Raw genomic sequence first — 16,308 nt, 5'->3', positions numbered from 1 at the left:
AACTCGTGCCTGTGGCGTCGTTCTCAGCAGCTAAATAGGAAATAAGCCACTGGACAGTGTATTTTTTAAACGCGATATGTAACACTGCGAGTTTAGATCATAACAAAGTCTAATAGCATGTTATGCTCCTTGTTTTTTTTTTTTTTGCCCCCGGAGCTGTTTATTCCAGCCGTAATCTGCGTAAACTAAACGAAACTATATCAGCGCCACAGTGCCGTCACGGCGCATTGCCTAGCAACCGGTTGCACAACTGTGCGCGCGCTTCTTGGTATCCCTTGGTATTAGTTAGCATCACTTAGCATCACTGGGCATCACTTCGTATGGGCAGGACCAGCTGAGAACCGATCAGCTCTGTTGCTCCTTTAATAATAATAGTTCGGGGTTTAACGTTGAAGATATGGTTACGAGAATGAAGATATGGTTACGAGAGACGCTATAGCGGGGAACGGGGGGAGGGAGCCCGGAAATTTTCAACACCTGAGGTATTTAGCGTGTACCTAAATACCTGAGGTATTTAGTAAAGTACATGGGTCTCAAGCATTTTCACCTCCGGGATTCAATCTCGCGACCTGCGGTCGGGCACCATGACCACTTAAACTACCGCGGCGGGTCCTGCTGTGCCTTCAGGCCTTGCGCCAAGTAGAGGAAGTTATGACCAGCTTTTCTTGTTCTTGTTTATCTCAACGATCAGCGAAATTGCTAATCTTCCGTCCACATCATGTAACCAAACCAAGCACTACAATTTTTTCCACATTCTTTACTCGGTATGTTCACCCACTTGTTTCCAGTGTAACGTGTACTTACCAGGCACCAACGTGTCGGTTATTATTTTTCGCGCGTGGGAAGTCCCTCAACTTATACCCCGCTTTTAAAAGCGGTCAATTTATATTCCCTTTTTAAAAGTGGACCTCCATTTCCGATTTCGTTTTATCGCTTCCTTTCTGAACATATATAACTTGCCAACAAATCCTTTCTGCGACAAGTATTGCTTTTTAAAAAATGTCTGTTTTTCTTAACTCATAAAAAGAACCATTAAGTTGAAAGCTCAAATTAGGTGAGGGTATGCTCCGACACAAAAGCAGACGTGGTTGGAGGGTCATTATGGCAAAAGCAGAAAACCACCAGAGGAAACGTTGAACAAGCGACAAAACGGACAGTCGAATCAGCTTGATATAATGCCTAATGTACCGCTGCTGTTAGAAACCATTACAAACCACTACAGAGAATTACAGATGAGACTGTCCTTTACAGATAGTGTATGCTTTCCTTATATTTGCGTTATGCTTCTAACTCATCTTTTTTTTTTTACTTCTTAGCGTAGGCTTGACGAGTGGGACGCTGTTTACGACGCCCGTAGCGATACTTAAACTACGGTTTGTCGTCTGCCAGTGACGAAGAAATTTTCAATCGCCGCCGTAAGGCAGCCGAACGTTGTGCCCTGGAGGGGCTCCTTTCTTGGATCGATCGCTTTGCACGGGATGTCATTTTCAGCGCTCCGGCGGCCGCCGATTGGATGGATCAGCGGAAACTGGCGTAACAAAAGGAAGCTTTTCGGGGCAGCAACGACCACGCTTCCTCTTGTTATCACGTCTCCTTCGTTAGTGGGGCGTCCGCGACCCTCTTCGAGAGAGACAGGACGCCGGCGATGGGACAACTTGTAAGTATCCAACGATGCCCTTTAATTAGAGGACGCAATTTTGCCTGCGGTATGTTACACAGACGTGTTCGTTGCGGCCACTTGCGTCAGTTCAAAAAAAAAAAAAAAACGTCAGGCCTGCGCGGAACATGCGGAACAGTCGCAGCAAATGTTCCAGTAGCGGCCACTTTCGACCGAGTTACGCGACAGGGCTAAAGATCTCGTTTCGCGAAAATGCCGGTGTCGGAATCGTTGGTTGTGAGCGAAAGATCATTTTGTCCGTGACCGAAAAAATCGAGAAACGTGCATATGAAACAAATAATAAAGCTTTTCTGGTCTGCGTGAGAATTGAACTCAGGCCGTCGGCGTGGCCAGAACGTGTTCGACTACATAGCCGCGATATTTTTTGAAGCTCCTTTGAAAAAAAAAAACCACTACGTGAATATTATGCTGTAGAAGAAGTCTCGTTAACCCATCATTTATTCTGTGCCAGAAGAGTAGAATCACGCAAGTCGCTAAAAATTTTTTGAATTGAACAACGAGTGGGTGTTTTAAAGGCCCACGCATTACATAGTGCTCGGACATATTTAATCATCAGGAGCAGAAACATCGACGACTTGAACAGCTGCGTAGGTTTCAGTGTTGCCCTATACAGACATGTAGCGGATCCTGCGTTGATTCGCAGAAGGAATAATTATGGCGTAGTGGGCACTTGATTGATTTGTGGGGTTTAACGTTCCAAAACCACCATATGATTATGAGAGACGCCGTAGTGGAGGGCTCCGGAAATTTTGACCACCTGGGGTTCTTTAACGTGCACCCAAATCTGAGCACACGGGCCTACAACATTTCCGCCTCCATTGCAAATGCAGCCGCCGCAGCCGGGATTTGAACCCGCGACCTGCGGGTCAGCAGCCGAGTACCTAAGCCACTAGACCACCGCGGCGGGGCGGCGTAGTGGGCACTTAACAACTGTGCTTGCAGTAGGCATTCGGTGATGCCTGGAAACGACCGCTGTTATGCGCGCAGTCGTTTTCCTTGCGGCACGGTTGAAACAAGCACCGAGGACCGAAGCAGGACAGCAGTTCATAAGGCGATGCGCGCGTGTCTCGATTGCGCCATCGTAATCTGCTTTTGAAGGCAAAGCTCGAACGTTCTCAATTCGTTTGTTGGGTTTGGTTTGTCGCCTAGAAGATATTGGCTCATACCCGCAAGGCAGATTGGCCACACTGTACCTCATAAAAAAATAAATGCAATGTCACTTGAAAAAAAAACAGTGAGAGAGAGACAAAGAAAGAGAGAAACAGACAGAAAAGTACGATGCGTAACGTACACAAAAAAGTGAAAAAGGCAAAAGAACTAGAGAAGCCACACAAAAAAGATAAAAAAAAGGGAAAGAATAGAATTGTGTCAATCAGGCGGATCCACTAGAAACATATCCTTACGGTTACCTGAATGAGTTTATGTAACGCAGGCAGAACACCACTGCAGCCTGCCCCCGACTGACTGGCTCCGGACGATAACAATCTAGATGTATTGAATGCTAATCCCGGCTGTTGATGTGAGCTCGTAACAACTTTCGCTGTAAAAGCTAAATATTTGAATGCAGTGAGTTCTATCAAAGCCGCGATGCCTGGGGGACACAGATGCACGGCACGCACACACACTGTGCAGCCCAGTTATAATACTCAATGCAAATATCAGTGTCTTCAAAGAAGTGCTGGACAGATCTTATTGGTCTGGTATGAATAAATACAGAGAGAGTGATGAAAAGAAAAAAGCAAAGATGTCAACCTGTTATTAGGAACCGGTTTGCTACCCTGCACGGTCCTTTCCTTGGGTCGGTGGAACGGTCAAATCGAAGTAGTGCTTCCACAGCACTCTTCGTGCTCTTCTGCCTAGTACTTTGACAAATTAGATTGTGTAATCTGAATCCGCAAAACTAAGCTGTTGTTCGAGTCGCTCCCGGTGCCTAATGCGTCATCCTTCTTTAGACCATACTTCAAACTTCCGAATGTGAAGTTTCTAAGTGCAGACCGTATAATACTTGCGAACTCTGTACACTATAAACCACGAACAAACGACTCACTTATCAGCGCGAATAATGCGCGCCCGCACGTTTACCATATATCATCGTATACAGACATATGCGATGGCATATGCCAGGGAAAGACCTTTCTCTCGGAAGCGGTACCGGGAATGGAGTGCACCGCTCTTTCCACGGCGATCCGAATCTTGGGGACGCATTGTTAACCCGGTAATTACGAGACTTGGCCGTGGGCGGTCGTCCATTCACTAAGACACGGCGGAAATCCTTCGGGCCCATTGTGAGCCGGACCACACAATTGTACGCCAAAGCTGTGAGGCTCACTAGACGAGTAAACCGCTCTTGAGCGAGAGCTTCTCAAGATGGTTCTAGTGTTGTGGCTTCGCTAGCGTTATACTGCCTTCGATCGTGTCACTCCAAGCCGAGCTCTCTGACAGCAGCGCGATCCTCAGCGCTCTGCACTTGCTATGCATATACTTCAAGAGAATCCTTGACCACGCTGACCCCGAGGTCGTGGGATCGAATCCCGAATGCGGCGGCCGCATTTCAATGAAGCTAAAATGTCCAGAGGGTGGCGTGCTGAGGCTTCAGCGAGAGTCTAAAAGCCACAGGTGTCGCAATTTGCGGAACCTTCTACTACGGTGTCTCCTGACCATATGTGTCTCCTGACCGATGGAGTCGAAAATGCTGTAGGCCCATGTGCCCAAATTTTGGTGCACGTTAAAGAACCCCAGGTGGTCGAAATTTCCGGAGACCTCCACTACGGCGTCTCTCATAATCATATGGTGGTTTTGAGACGTTAAACCCCACAAATCAATGAATGACCATATCGCGGCTTTGGAAAGTCAAACCCTAGCAATCATTTCCACGAAAGAAAATTTTTCAGATTTTCCAGCTGGCTTAACGTAGGCAATTGTTATTTCATGGAGTGCGATGGTCGCTAGGTTGTTCGATTACGTGATTGCGATACGACACAAGGCGCTTTAAGTTGGGGCAATTATGTTCGCGTGTAATGGAATAGAGAAGAGCGGGCCAACATTTAGTGATATGAAGGAGGTGCTAGCCTGACTTGCCTCATGTGGTGTTGGATAGAATCATAGCCCGCAGAAACACCTGAATTAGAAATGCAATCACAGGGGCGTTAATAGACAGACAACACAAGCAGGAGACAAGATATACAGGCAGTTTTTTTTTATGAGGAGCAAAAAAAAAAAAGGAAAGGAGATGTAATTAGACAAACCGATGATGCAAATGAGTGAATCATGGGCGGAAATTTCAATTTTCTATTTTATTGCACTGTGCGGTTTATTATGAAATTTTTCACAACGCTCATGAATGGCACGAAGAACGAAAGAAACACCGAGAATGGAAGAAATAGAATTCTTTGTTACACTCGTGAGTTGAGCACTAAATTTAATTATGAACGCAAACCAACTGGCTCCACTTATCATAATAATGTGTAGTTTATGAATAAATTGGAAAAAAAAACACTTTAGCTGCATTTTTGAGTAAAACACGGGAAAGGAACGAAATAATTGATTGTAACCGAGAACGATAATATAAGTAGTCATCGCTCTATGAATAAAGAAAGCCCAGATCTCCACTCGAGCTCATTGATCAGCTTTCTGTACCAACGGAAATTTCTCGTTACTTCCACATGCACTTCTATCTCCCGTTATTAAAAGAGAAAGACTTCACGTTTTCTCGTTAACATATTCAATATGTACACGGAACTCCTGGATTAAGCAGGTATATAAATTTGAATATATCCGTCGCTTCGAACTTTTTCCTATGCTTCTCCTGGCTTCCCTTTTCTTCATCTATTGGCTTTATATGTTTATAGCAATCATTTTGCAAACTTGTCCGCGTATATTCAGATAATTCGCAATATATCAGGTCAGCTTCATAACAAAACAAAAAAAGGGGGGGGGGTCCAAAGCGCGTTTATTAAGAGTCCTTTTCTTTAGAATCATTCGATAAGACAACAAGTTAAAATCACAATATGGCGTGTTGCAAGGGTGAACACATAAGTGAACGATGCCTTCAAAGAAAAAAGTGTGTGTGTGGGGAGGGGGGGGGCAAATTCATATGGCCAGAGTCTTACTTTCCTTTCAAGGTTGCCTGGCTTGAATTTCGATTATACTTTGTCCGTGACTGCTACAGCTATAAGCGTGAGCGCAACGTAATAAATCATTCATCATCTCTCGGCTGCATAAACGTCGTATCGTTGCTGATCTCCGGCTTCGTTTATTACCCCTCTCACTCTACATATATGCTCGTCCAATAAAGGGTAATTTATTTCAGGTCGCAAAATGTATACCTGAATACGCATTTACTCTGTTACACTGAGGAACTCTTAGGAAAGACGATAAGCCACATACTGACACGACGGAACGTATTTTCGTGACGCTAATGTCAATTGTGAGCATCAGCGCAACCGCTGCGCTACTGCCCAATGATTCGTATACGGGGAAGATAACAGACGATTAATGATGGTTCACTCGAACGAGCATTGCCTGCGTTTGTATTACACAGGTTCGCGAAGGTAGCAGACAAACATACTGATTGCGAGGCGGTGCGCAAAAGTAAACCGGCTGCCCCCTAACATCTGCGGCCTCAACGTAAATAAATTACAGCAGAAACCATCAATCGGAGTTTCTCACCATTATTACGTGCACAGCTCTAGGCAGTAAAAAAAAAAGACGAGTTTGACACGAACAAGAACAAATCACGCCACGCTGCAAACTCGTCATTGATGAAGTGTTTATTTTTCGTGCTCAGGTCTACTGAATGAAAACACGCGTGTTTTCATCGAGTAGCCATGAAAGGTTTGTCCGCCAGACGAGGCATCCACTTTTGACGTATAGAAACTAGAGCAACAAACCGGCACGCTTCTTTAGCATGTGTGATGTTTACGGACGTTCGTCACTATGTTTGCCTATAGCGGACGAAAAAGGATTAACATCAACAATTGATGCGAACAAAAGAAGCTTTTTATTGCACACTAGAGTAGGAAATGACACTTTCTTGTTGATGAGCTGCGCGAACTAATGGCTCTGCGCCTCCTGCGCGGGGAACACGCCCCCAAGCAGCTGCAGCAGCCCGATGAAGGCCAGCGTCGGGTGCGGCAGGTGCGGCGGAAACACCTACTTGTACAGGCACACCTTGTTCTTCTTGGTGTTCTGCACTTCCTGGTCCAGGAATGGGAACGTCGCAGTTTGGGTCCCCGTCGTCCCGACATGATGCGGTCGTCGACGTGCGCGAGGGCAAAGGTGGCACGGCTGGAATGGCTGACCGCACACGGATGCGCTACCGTGTGCAGCGCCGTTTAATCGGACGTCGCGATTAACCCAGCAGCCTGGGTCGCAACTCCCGAGGTCCAGGATCAGGCTACGGCTCACGAGGACCACACCCGGTAGGCCTCGCCCACGAACCTGCTCGCGGCCACTGCACCCAGGCAGGAGGCGTTCAGCAGGCCCCGTCCTTGAACCTTGTACAGGCCGACGGACTAGACCTCGAACCGACACACCGGAGCTCGACCTGGCCGACACGTACGGGTCCCACGTCCGGCTCAGGAACGCTCCCAGGAACTCGTCCTCTCGAGCGGCGCACCGCTTCCTCTGCCTTCCTGGCCTCAGCCCTCGAGCTCTCTTTTTCGCACGTTTCTCGGTACGGCTCGGCACCGCTGGCGATCCTCGATTCAGCCAGCCACTCGCCTGGCACCTCGATCCTCGGCCACCCTGGACCTCGCCCGGCTCCGTGGTCCTCCGTGCACACGCCCGCGTCTCGCCCGGCAGAACGTCTCGCTCGTCGCTTTCCGATGTGCGACGCTCTGGTGACACCAGCGCTTGATGGCATGGGTGCGACTACTGAGCAGTCAACCCGCATCGGAGACGCGATGCTCCATGCGGGGAATGGCCAGCCCGTCCAGCGAAGAGCGTGCGCCGAGACGCGATGCTCGACGCAACCGTGACCATTAGCCAGGCCACGTTCATCGCTGTGTCGAACGGCTGACCGTGGAGACGCCTCGCCGAGATCCGCGATGCCCTCGGCAAGGAAAAGAACAGCAGGCCAGGCCGCGCCCCGAGATGCAGTACTCGTGCCGGCAATGCCACCCCAGCTGGTAGTTGGACGGCAGTAGCGTGGACAGCTGCGTTCCCCGGCCGGAACCTGGATCGTTTGCGTCCGACGCTTCGGCCCGCTGTCTCCCGTCTGCCGCTGCTCCGGCTCGTCCCCAGCCACACCGCCTACTGCCACGTAATGGTCGCACGTGGCCCAATCGTGGCACGCCACCTCTATGGGCCACCACTGGTCATCAGCTGATTGGCGCACAGTTTCCTCGTAATCGCACGTGCCTTCTTCTCTTCTTCTTCATTTCTTGTTGTCGCCTTCGTGCCACCTGCCCTCCGCTCGTTTTCTTCAGTTCTGGTTTGACGTTCCTCGGCGTCTTTAAGTCCTTTCCTTACAGCATGTATAGCAGCGCCACGTTTTTTTACAGATCGTTATATGGTACGAGTAGAGTGACCTTTTTAGCTGACTGTAGCATCAGCTTACCCCTCACGTCTTCGTTCCAAAGCTAATCATAGCCCTTTTAAGCTACTTCTTTTCACAATAGGCGTGTTTCATCTTTGCCTGAAAGCCCCATTGCACTTATGCCTCATCAGCGTACCATGAACCCCACTGGAAACAGCTCTATACAAATGCCACGCGAGAACATTGACTGGACCTCCTAGATCTGCGCCGCTCTCAAGCTGTGCCGGCCGAACGACAGCGTCCAAACATGGTCATGGCTGAAAAGTACGCGAATTCGACAAGCGTACGTATCCTTCTAGCGTGCCGGGTGCAAACATGGAAGAAAAGCACTCGCATTGGGAAATAGCGCGAATCCCCTTAAGACCAACGCCCGTCTTCTGCTCTTACTCGAAACGAGAACAAACGCCCTGCCATCTCCTAACGGGCTGCCATCGATTTCGGTTTGAGGGACGGACAAGCATCAAAAAGTAGCCCGGATCTCCTTTACTTTTACATGCTAGAGCGTGTTCGTATAGGGAAACCTCTCTCCATCCTCCTATACCTTGGTTCAGCTGATTTCTCCACTTTCCTCCGCATCCGCTTTGTCGATGTCAGCTCGCGAAACTTTTTTTTTTTCGCCTACCTCTGACACGTTTGCGCGGCAAACCGAATGGCCGGTAGAAAGGAGAAAAAAAATTCTCAGTCGCGAAACAAAGCTATCGGCGAATATAAGGCAATACGGAAGAGCACAATGGCAGTTTGGCCTGTCTTGACGGATCTCGAAGTCTTTGCGGGGTCTCCATCGTTCAGCCCCTCCACTCTCCGCTTCCCTTCTGCCGCCGCTTGTGGATAGCGTCCCTTTCTGTGCGCCCCCCCCCCCCCACCCCTGCTTCTATTCATTTTTCTGTACTTCCCTTGGCACTTGCCAGGGTTTCCAGATTCATTGGTTTTGCTTGAAAACGAGAAAACCGAAAGGCCGAAGAGAATTCGGCCCACCGAAAAGGGAGGCCAATCGCCTTCTCCAGAGGGCAGCAGCAGTAGTGGCGGGGATACGGGAGAAATTGAGAGAGGTGCCGGCAGAACCCTCAGGCATAGAGGACTAAGAACAAAGACAGAAGCAGCGGACGAGGAAGTAGAGCAAGGAGAAGAGCTGAACGACGGGGAAAAAGCGGCAGAGGGCAAAGCGGGCCTCGTGTCTCCGGAATACTGATCAGTACGCGCGGCCGGGGTCTGGGACAGCGCAAGCCTACAAATCCTCGCAAGACGAAAACCTACTTGGGAGCTGCGGGCTCGCCGAGGTGGCCTCTTCCAACAGGAACAGCCCTCCCTCCCAACTTCGTTCCCCTCGTCCTCGTTCGTGGCGCTTCTTTCTTCGCCACCGCGTGGCTCAGCCGCTCCGGAGCGTCGCTATTGTGTTCCGGCGCCCGGGGTCCGGACGCGCCTTGATTCGCTAAAACCCCGGCCCGTTTATCTCGTGAATCGCGACCAGCAACGGCCGCATTCAAACCAATTCGCGGTCATAATCTCGCAGCGAGGCCCCTGCAGGCTTGGGCAAGCGTTTTAGAGCCACACGAAGCCGCCTGCAGAGTGAAGATGGCAAGTTTCTATCCTGGACCAACAAGATGCTCTGTTTTGCTGGTAAAAAAAAGGAAAGGGCTCTCTGTTTAAGTGGTTTTTGCTGCGAACTCTGTTTCGCACCCTCTCTCGGCTGTGTACGTGATCGTTTTTTTTATTACACCATTCAGGTGGTTTTTCTGGGCAACGAAGGTTCTATTGAATCAGTGCGGATTGAGATAGTGAATTCGCACCGAGATTTGGCGAAATATCAAAGAGGCGCTCCGAAATTCCCTGGTTTTGCATAGCCTTAAAAGGCACATTCCACGAATAAAACGTTTAGTGCTTTCAATAAACGCGGCGTCGACCAATCCGTATAACGACATGAAATGGACCGAGCGATGAACTGCTATCAAATGCGACATTCATTCATTCATTCATTCATTCATTCATTCATTCATTCATTCATTCATTCGTTCATTCATTCATTCATTCATTCATTCGATCATTCATTCATTCACTCATAAATAGCCATGATGTTAGGTTCTAACGCCTCCTTCTTCTCTGAAGCATTGTCGTCACACTTTTCAGCGATCGTACACTCGTAAAATGGTAGCTTTTAAACATGCGTCGCCTCTTCGAAATTAACTGAGCTAGTTACTTCGACCGACAAAAATAATCGAAAGTAACAAAAAAATCATTCTCATTGTTTCTTGTTTTTATCTTATTTTTGTCGGGAGCTCTCTTGCCCTTCCAGTTGTAATGAGTACGTGTGCTTAGCTATCACTGTCGTCATCTCATGCATTTCGCGCAACCACCGTCACTATTCTAACTGCAAAAGCCCAATATAGTCTCCTAGAGATATTTTATATAGCTGTCCTCCTCAAAAATAGGTCACCCTTATACTGCTACATCTTAACAGGGAAGTAGCTAAGGTTAGATTCAATTAAGCTCTAGGACACATATTTGCTACCCTTCCACGGTGGCCGCACATCGATTGGCGCGAAGTGCAAGAAAACCCGTTTTTTTACTTCATTTTAGCTTCAATTTAGGGAACTCCTTAATGTACGCATTAATCCGAAGCTCCTCCTAAAGCATGCCTGTTAATCTTATCTCGGTTCTTCAGCGCGTGAAACCACACAATTTATTAGCGTGTCACGTACTCCCTGCGTCCTTGCTTCTATAAGAAGCTTGCTTCTATATCCTCACTGACGCCTTTTAAAGAACTCGTTTAACTTAAAATCCGATGTTAGCGTTGGAGTCGATGTAGCGTCGTTGGTTGTAAGCAAAAAATCAGCGTTATCCATGAGCGAAAAATCGACAAATGCGGAAATGAGATAAATAATAAAAAATACTCGGTTCCTACGAGAATCGAACACAGGTTGATGACATTACAAGCAGGTGCTCTATCACAGAGCCATGCCATCACTTCAAAATGCTCCAAAAAACCAAAAAATGCCATGTTAAATATAACGCTTACAATACTGCGTGATGTCTTGACCTGCGACGGAGCTCGTTGGTATTGACTTTTTTTTCACATTTGTCGATTTTTCGCTCACGGTTTACGTTGATTTTTCGCGCACAACCAACGTAAGATCGCGTCAGGCGTCAAAACATGTGCACCGCGCAACGAGTGGGTGTTTCAAAGGCCCACTCATTACAGAGCGCTCACGCACATCTTGTCATTAAAGGCCCACTCGTTACAGAGCGCTCACGCAGATCTTGTCATTAAAGGCCCACTCGTTACAGAGCGCTCACGCAGATCTTGTCATTAAAGGCCCACTCGTTACAGAGCGCTCACGCACATCTTGTCATTAAAGGCCCACTCGTTACAGAGCGCTCACGCACATCTTGTCATTAAAGGCCCACTCGTTACAGAGCGCTCACGCAGATCTTGTCATTAAAGGCCCACTCGTTACAGAGCGCTCACGCAGATCTTGTCATTAAAGGCCCACTCGTTACAGAGCGCTCACGCAGATCTTGTCATTAAAGGCCCACTCGTTACAGAGCGCTCACGCAGATCTTGTCATTAAAGGCCCACTCGTTACAGAGCGCTCACGCACATCTTGTCATTAAAGGCCCACTCATTACAGAGCGCTCACGCACATCTTGTCATTAAAGGCCCACTCGCTACAGAGCGCTCACGCAGATCTTGTCATTAAAGGCCCACTCGTTACAGAGCGCTCACGCACATCTTGTCATTAAAGGCCCACTCGTTACAGAGCGCTCACGCAGATCTTGTCATTAAAGGCCCACTCGTTACAGAGCGCTCACGCACATCTTGTCATTAAAGGCCCACTCATTACAGAGCGCTCACGCACATCTTGTCATTAAAGGTCCAATCATTACAGAGCGTTTACGCACATCTTGTCATTAAAGGCCCACTCATTACAGAGCGCTCACGCATATCTTGTCATTAAAGGCCCACTCGTTACAGAGCACTCACGCACGTCTTGTCATTAGCATCCACAAAAGCATCAACAAATACAGCAGCTGCGTAGGTTCGCACGTTGCCTTACGGACGCGCAGTGTGTCCTTCCCGATTCGCAAAAGGAAGAATAGGGAGCTTTAGAAAAGCGCACCTCGAGCCCTTGCAGTGTGGTCGCTGCCACTGCGCATGCGTCGTAACGCAAACCACCGTTCACGTTTGAGGCGCCCGCCCTCAGAAAATTCGAAATAGCGTGCGGCGATCGCGGCCCGCAAAGTACTGTGTGTAGCTTCCGTGCATTTGGGTTTGCGGTAGGGGCGAAAGCCTCCTACACTTTTCTCTGGGGTGAGCAAACACTATTCTAAATCTCACATGGCGCCCGCAACCAAAGCACCGCCCGTAACATCTGCAAACGTTATTCTAAATCTCTCTAATTACGGCATAGTGGCCACTGCGCAACCATACTTGCGGTAGACGTTCTACAGAATAGTTTGACCCGACCAATGGTAGGCACACATACGATCATTTCCTTGCGGCACGGTTGAGACGTGAAACGACAGCCGAAGTTAGGCGAGCAATAGAGAACGCAATGCGTGATCACCTCATACTCTTGAAAACGAAGCTAAACGTCCTCCGAGTTTCTTTTTTTTTATCCAAAGCCTTCTCTTGAGCATATAACTACGCTCTGTCATAGGTACACATAAAAAGTTCCTTCATGTATGAAGTAAGCGGCGGAATCGTCTGTGAACCTATCGAGGTTCGATGGTCGGTCGACCAGGCTTGGCCTGAGCTCTGTTGCGTGAAGGTGGCAAAGACGGCGCCACTGCAGATGTTCACGGCAATTACGTCGCAATCTTATTGTAGAATCGGGAGTCGCAATTCATAGGCGCGATTCAGCACGTTGTCCGCGGTGCTGTTGTGTGCAGAGAGCGATGACAAACCGGGTCCCAAGCTATCTGTTTAGTTCTTTGTTCTGGCAGAACACATTACTTCAACGCACCGACTGGACAACCCTATATTGCATTCTTGATTATTTGAAAATTTTCGAGCTCCATATGAATATTTCATCCAAAAAACCAACAGCATCTCTGGATAATGAGTTAAACTGATTTGACTCGTAAGTGTTTGCTACCAGCTCTGACGTCCCTTATACACCTATAGTATACATTTTACAAAAAAAAGGTGAGGGATAAACTTACGTTTATGGTGCGGATAGAGGTCGTCACAGCCAGTTATCCTGGCATGGCCTGACGGGCGAAGAGCCTTCCCGATGAAGCACAATAGCGGCGATCGACGCTTGCTGCGTCAAGAACAGTTTCTTAGCATCGGTTTACGAAGCCAGGCTGTAGGCCTTCCGAACTTCACCTGGAAAACGGTAAACTAGAAGAACAAAAGAACAGTTGTTGTACTCGACCTCGCAGACAGTCCAAACTCTGCAAAAGTCGGTAAGACCTAGGAAAGCTCGTGACGATTCAAGACAAAACGCGGCAAGTTTTACCGTTGAGTCGGAGCATGCGAATAATTTGCTAGATAACGAGGAAGACACACAGCAGCACACGTCTAACACATTATGACTTTTTTTGGTTTTATTTTCATAAACGGGTACAGTCAACGTTACCATGAAATATATGCAACCGTTAGCCGGCAGTGCGATATCACATCAGTGAGGAGCTAACTGAAACTCAGTGAACATTACTGCACGAATGCGTGCAGTAAATCATTCTACGCAATCTATACACTCTTCACTTCAAAATTTCTTTCCGATGCGAGGGATAATTGGACAGCTTCCACCTCGCAAACAAGATCACGTAACGCCAACACGCAAAAGAGAGTTTTCCAAGCTCGCCTTATTTGCTATACTGGCGGCGTTGACTGGCGCTCCTACGTTTAAATACACATGTATACCATATAAAGGGGTCAGGAGATAGGATCCGCCGTTGATCAGTGGCAAAACATCGGACGCGTTATTTGAAGGTGCCAGATTTGGTCCCTACTGATGGCATATTACCTTTCGGTCCACTTTTCTTTCTTGACATATACATTAGAATTACTTCTAATAATATTCCGTATACCTTCCTTAACACTATTGTCTGTTAGTTTCAGTTAATACTGTATAAGAAAGGAGAAACGAGCCCCTATTTCTACAATTCATAATATATATATATATATATATATATATATATATATATATATATATATATATATATATATATATATATATATATATGACAGAGAGAGAGAGAGAGAGAGAAAGAGAGAGATATTCAATGACGGATGCATGGTTCTCAGTCGAGGGGCTTTACTTCTTTGTACAAAGGAAACATTACGCGCTCTCTAGCAGGCCGCGTTCTCGTGTTTACGGGCGGTCGTGACTGATTTGACACCGGAGAGGAAAATTGCGTGCGATCCGTTTCGCCTCTGTCACCGAGAGGCGCTAGTGGAGCGCCCCGGTAGCGTCACTACGCGCCAGCGAATTGCGTATATAGGTGCGCGGCTATTTATTATTATCATATCCTCCGGTTCACGCTCCGGTTATCGTCAGTGAGTACGCAAAAGACGTAAGAAGGGCAGAGCTATAGAAATAAAGAACCAAGAAACGCGAAACAACGGTAACTAACTCCATACAGTGGCGCGTGAAAGAGAGTCGTCTTTCTGTGTGTGTATGTATAGATATTACACTGTGCGCCTCTGTATTAGGCAAAGTCGTCGGCATGGCAATCGGCGGACGCTCTCTCCGGGGAAATACGATGCATCCGACGACGAAGCGTCGTTTGCGTGGCCGTAATTATGAGCGATGGGCTTCTCTGCATCCTAGGACCCACGAGGCAGGGAAGGAAAACCTCAGTCCACACGAGGATCACGTAATCAAGAACGCTGAGTTGGTTTGGTTTTTGTTCGTGGTTACGTGAATGAATGGAAAGTGAAAGCAAGACTGGATAAAGCGAGTGAGCCGCAAATGAACAGAGAGAGAAAGAGAGAGAGAAAGAGATAAAGATGCAAGGAAAGGCAGGGAGGTGAACCAGACGCACATCCAGTTTGCTACCCTGCACTGGGGAAAGGATTAAGGGGAGAAAAGAGGTTGCAGATGAAAGGAGATACAGAATAAAAGAGATTCCGCGCTCGTGCCGTAGTCATCTATCTATACATTCGCGGTCGTTTCCTGGGAGATGGGATGAGATATAGCAACAAAAAGAAGAAAAATAAAGGAATATAGTTAGTTGGATATTCCAAAGAATTATTTATTGTAGTTAGTCATACGAGGACCACCTACGTAATGTCTCAATAGCGTTATCTTTGCCGTCGAGGAAGAAAAAGAAAGCTAATTATTTAGAAGCAGTGTGGTTAGCCAGCGTATGTAAGCGTACTTTTACACTCTGCGAGAAATGGGATACAGTGCGTGCAGGTCGTTGAACGCACAACCTTGCTTTACTAGAGTGTCGTTGCAAAAATGTCTCGTATTCACGCAGTGCATCTGCATTGGGAAACAGCGCAGTTGCGCGATCAGGCTGTATCATTCAAACAGAAGCACTGTGTCAGCGCGTTCCGCCCTCAACAAACAGGCGTAAGTCGATTGATTACGGATGTACGGCTCATATCCGGAGAAAACGACTCAGTGTACCACTAAGCGAATACCCGTGACGTCAAAGGGCAGCTGCAACACATTTGTAGCGCGGTTACAAAACGTTGCCGCTCGGTATTCGAGGATCGTGTTAGCGTGTGAGCCGAATGTTGTTGCACTGCAAGCAGCGGGGAGTTAGCAATACCGTTTTCAGAAACCGGGCTAGAGATCACTTGTCCTTCATCACTTGGTGAATCGCGGTATCGATGGGCATGGCTATACGACAACGAACTGAACGATATTGGCTGATTTAGTGATCGAGAGGATGTGCTCAAAGTCGTGGCATGCGCTGACGTAGATCCTAGCCCTAGTATGTGGAAAACAGGAAACCTCCACGATCACGCTACGTCACATTCGCACAAGTGACATGTGGTATGGGAAAAACGCACCTTTCGCTTTCCATCTTTAGTATAGGTTCATTTTTAGGCGTCTCGCGTTATCTTCACTGTACATCCTGCATCTAGCTGATTAATATGTTTCCGTTTATTTGCAGCTTCTCGCACAGCCACTTG

The 16,308-nt window shown here is 47.7% G+C and overlaps 1 protein-coding gene across 2 annotated transcripts in view; it reads right to left on the bottom strand.

The window, feature by feature from the left end:
- The window catches only part of LOC119170038 (uncharacterized), a 265,750-nt gene that overhangs the window by 78,774 nt on the left and 170,668 nt on the right, over positions 1-16,308 (bottom strand). Inside the window, exon 2 of one of the 2 annotated variants that reach the window (XM_075880854.1) lies at positions 13,377-13,557. The gene's annotated coding sequence lies outside the window, so the exon portion shown is untranslated. The remainder of the gene's footprint in view (positions 1-13,376; positions 13,558-16,308) is intronic. The other variant, XM_037421064.2, reaches the window with a different exon arrangement.

The sequence above is a fragment of the Rhipicephalus microplus genome, chromosome 2 (genome assembly GCF_043290135.1).
Source record: "Rhipicephalus microplus isolate Deutch F79 chromosome 2, USDA_Rmic, whole genome shotgun sequence".
Taxonomy (NCBI): domain Eukaryota; kingdom Metazoa; phylum Arthropoda; class Arachnida; order Ixodida; family Ixodidae; genus Rhipicephalus; species Rhipicephalus microplus.
This window is presented reverse-complemented; position numbering and strand designations above follow the sequence as displayed.